Source organism: Aotus nancymaae, unplaced genomic scaffold, assembly GCF_030222135.1.
Source record: "Aotus nancymaae isolate 86718 unplaced genomic scaffold, 86718_ANA_hifiasm-v0.15.2.pri h1tg000058l, whole genome shotgun sequence".
NCBI classification, from domain to species: domain Eukaryota; kingdom Metazoa; phylum Chordata; class Mammalia; order Primates; family Aotidae; genus Aotus; species Aotus nancymaae.
In genome coordinates, this window is record NW_026988472.1 from 18,480,642 (window position 1) to 18,485,381 (window position 4,740).

Consider the following 4,740-nt stretch of genomic DNA (forward strand, 5'->3'; position numbering starts at 1 on the left):
AACTATCTCTCCATGTAAGACATGAGGGAAGTTAAAGGAAGATTAGAAGGCTGGGTGTGGTGGCTCCTACCTATAATCCCTGCACTTTGGGAGGCTGAAGCAGGAGGATCACTTGAGGCAAGGAGTTCAAGACAAGCCTGGGCCATATAGTGAGACCCTGTTGCTACAAAATAAATAAATAAATAAATAAATACAAATAAAGGAAGGTTTGGGGGGCTAGAGCGATGAGACTTTCTTTTTACTCTGTATCCAGTTTTACTATTTAAAGGTTGCTTTTAAAACCAAGTTTATATATTACTTAAATTTTTTTTTGAGATGGAGTCTTGCTCTGTTGCCCAGGCTGGAGTGCAATAGCACATTCTCAGCTCACTGCAATCTCTGCCTCCTGGGTTCAAGCGATTCTCCCGCTTCAGCCTCCTGAGTAGCTGGGACTACAGGCATGTGCCACCACGCCTGGCTAATTTTTGGTATTTTTAGTAGAGATAGGGTTTCACCGTGTTAGCTAGGATGGACTTGATCTCCTGACCTCATGATCTGCCTGCCTCGGCCTCCCAAAGTGCTGGGATTACAGGCATGAGCCACTGCACCCGGCCCTATTTTTTTTTTTTTTTTGAGAAGGAGTTTCACTCTTGTCGCCCAAGTGGGAGGGGCATTGCTGCAATCTCAGCTCACTTCAATCTCCGCCTCTCAGGTTCAAGTAATTCTCCTGCCCCAGCCTCCCGAGTAGCTGGGATTACAGGCACATGCCACCATGCCTGGCTAATTTTTTTGTATTTTTAGTTGAAATGGGGTTTTACCATGTTGGCCAGGCTAGTCTCAAACTCCTGACCTCAGGTGATCCACCTGCCTTGGCCTCCCAAAGTACTGGGATTATCAGCGTGAACCCCAACACCTGGCCTACTTTAAAATTTTTGTAACCGTATTTTAAAAAAGAATTACAGCTAATTGTAACCAGTAACTCTGAGTGGTATAGATAATAGAAGCACCGTGCACATTCCAGGCACAAATTACACAACATGATGAGAAGGGCAAGGCCACTGAAGATGGATTTGAAATTTCTGCTCAAGGTAACCCTTGCTTCAGTGAGAGTAGAACCATGTACGTTACTCTAGTTATGTGAGGAGTTTGTGTGGAAACCTGAGTAAACTACTATGGCATGTTTGATTTATTTCCATAATGGTCTGGCACCCTGCAGAGGTAGGTGCTCTGGGATGCGGTCCAGTTGGCTTGCCCCTACCTGGCTTTCACTATGTTTTTACCATTTGCTGGGAGATCTCACTGCTGCATTGGAGCTTCCATATGTTTCATTTAATAACTGATGTTGAGGACTCACAGGCAGAGGAGTTGGTATTTTTACTTTGGAGTCATTTAGATATTTGTTGAGAATGAGGGCTGGGAGCAGTGGCTCACGCCTGTAATCCCAACACTTTGGGAGGCCGAGGTGGGTGGATCACTTGAGGTCAGGAATTTGAGACAAGCATGGCCAACATGGTGGAAACCCAGTGTCTACTAAAAATACAAAAACTAGCCGGGTGTGGTGCCATGAGCCTATAATCCCAGCTACTCAGGAGGCTGAGGCAGGAGAATCACTTGAACCTGTGAGGCAGAGGTTGCAGTGAGCTGAGATCACACCACTGCACTCCAGCCTGGGCAATAGAGCAAAACTTTCTGAAAAAAAAAAAAAAAAAAAAGCCCATTCCTAACCAAAACTCTGAAGCAGGTAGTTTGCTTCTGCTGCCCTTCCACCTTCCTTGACTACCCCACCTACCTGGGAGGTCCATCCTGGGGACAGTGGAGTAAAATTATGAGCAACCATAGGCCTATGCTGAGGGCTTATGGAGAAACTCACCTCTTTCTCCCTCTCGTCTTCATCCCCTCGCTGAAGCTCTGGGTACTGGCCTCCCAAGGTGAACATAAGTAAGAGGCTCTCAATTGTTGGTTGAAACTTAAACCCAGCTGGCTTCCTGAGCTGAGGGAGATGTTAAGATATGTAAGAGATTTAACTGTTAACTAGGGATCTCTGTAGATTTGTGTGAGGAATAATAACTCAACACTATTATAATCTCCAATAAAGCTTTGAAAAACAAGACCAGTAATAACTTACTAATATCTTGCCCTAATGGATATTAAAACACTCTATAAAGCTAGTGTAATAAAAGAAAGTAGGACATTGGAGAATAGAGCAGTCAAATAGAATAGAGAAGAAAGAAATAGATTTTATCAGAACTTAGTACAGTATATAATAAACATGGCATTTCAATTCAGTAATGGCTTATTTAACAAATGGTGCCAGAATAATTGCCTAGCACATGAAAAATACAAAGATAAACTCCTATTTAATTCATCTTTAATTACAGAAGCTACAAAGGCAAAGTAAAAAAATTATAGTATTTATGTAATATTTAGCTAGGGAGACCTTAAATAACACAAGAAACTCAGCATAAAAGAATAAAAACGGATTCGATAATATTGACAATTAAAACTTTCCAGTGGCACAAGACACCATGAAAGGTCAAAGGACAACTAAGAGGCTGTGAGAAAATAGTTGCAATTAATGACAGATAAAGGATTAATATCTATAATATTAGAATTAATATTAATATTCATAATATTAAGTTGAACTATATAAAGTTGCTGATAGTCAACTGTTTTTGACCAAAAGAAATGACAATTTTGATGCCAACCCAACACATAGCACTTCTATATATTGATAAGAAAAAGACAACCCAATAGAAAAACGGTGAAGACTGTAAACAGGTGATTCATAGACAAGAAAATACAAATAGCTGATCTATAAATATATGATTATAAATATGTGAATATATATGTTAAAATAACAGAAGAATGACTACTATTAAAATAAAAACAGAAAAGAACTCGACAGATGGCTACTATCAAAAAAACAGAAGATAACAAGTGTTGGCAAGGATGTGTAGAGATCCTTTGTGCACTGTTGGTGGGAATGTAAAATTGTGCAGCTGCTATGGAAAACAATATGGAAGTTCCTCAAAAAATTAAAAATAGAATTACATATGATCCAGCAATTCTACTTCTGGTCATATACTCGAAACAATTGAAAGCAGAATCTCAAAGATATATTTGTACACCCATGTTTATAGCAGCATTAGTCAGGAAGGCCAAAAGATGGAAGCAACCTAAATGTCTACTGGCAAATGAATGGGTAAGCATAATATGATATAGACACACAATGGAATATTATTCAGCCTTAAAAAGAAAGTAAATTCTGACTCATGCTACGACATGGATGAACATTAAGACATTATGCTAAGTGAAAGAAGCTAGTCACAAAAAGACAAATATTGTATGATTCCATTTATATGGGGTGCCTAGAGTAGTCAAATTCATAGACACGGAAAGTAGAATGGTGGTTGCTAAGGGCCAAGGGGAGTGGGGAATGGAGAGTTATTATTTAATGGGTGGAGAGTTTGAAATTTGCAAGATTAAAAATGGTTCTGGAGATTGGTTTGTAACACTGTAAATGTACTTAACACTGCTGAACTATATACTTAAAAATGGTTAAGATGGTTAATTTTATGTTATACACATAATATGGCAATTTAAAATTTTTAAAAAGCACACACACAAATAATAGGAAAACATTTTTTATCCATAAGGCAAAATTTAAAACTAATTTTGACAGTGACATGGGGAAATTTGTACTTTCTTTAATTTCTGTTGGAGAATTGCTATAGCATTTTAAGAAAGTAATTTGGTAGGAGCTATTAAAATCAAAGATGCACATATTCTTTGACACAGTAATCCCACTTTTGGGACTCTAGCCTATAGAAATACTTGTACCAATACATTAAGTATATATGTGTAAAGATGCTCTTTGCATTGGTCATAACTGGAAATAATCTCCCCCCCAAAAAATGGGCAAATGGTTGGATATTACACAACTATTTATTATTAAATTTAATTTAATTTTAAGTTATGGGATACATGTGTAGGACATGCAGGTTTGTTACATAGGTAAACATGTGCTATGGTGGTTTGCTGCACCTATCAACCCATCACCTAGGTATTAAGCCTAGCATGTATTAGCTGTTTATCCTGATGCTCTCCCTCCCCCTGCCCCCACAACAGGCCTCAGCGTGTGTTGTTTCCCTCCCTGTGTCCATGTGTTCTCATTGTTCAGCTCCCACTTATAAGTGAGAACATGTGATGTTTGGTTTTCTGTTACTGTATTAGTTTGCTGAGAATAATGGCTTCCAGCTCCATCCATGTCCCTGCAAAGGACATGATCTCATTCCTTTTTATTACACAACTATTTAAAAGAAGGAGTCATAGCTATAAGGATTGACCTGGAGAAAAAAGTATGAGATATTATGTTATTAACAATAATATGACATATTATTGTAAGATAATAAACAAGTTCCACAGAAAAGCATATAGTATGATTCCACTTGTGTGAAAAGCAAATTTAAAAACCCCTATAATCTGTTTATATATTGTGATGGTTAATTTTATGTATCAAGTTGGCCAGGTTATGGTGCCAAGTTGTTTGCTCAAACACCAGTCTAGATGTTACTGTAAAGATACGTTTTTAGATCTGACTAACATTTAAATCACTAGAGTTTGAATAAAGCAGAATACCTCTATAATGTAAATGGGCCACATCTCATCAGTTGAAGGCCTTAAAACAATGACTGGGGTTCACTGAAGAAGGAGGAATTCTCAGTGCTGCAACATCAACTCTTACCTGAATACAGATTTCAG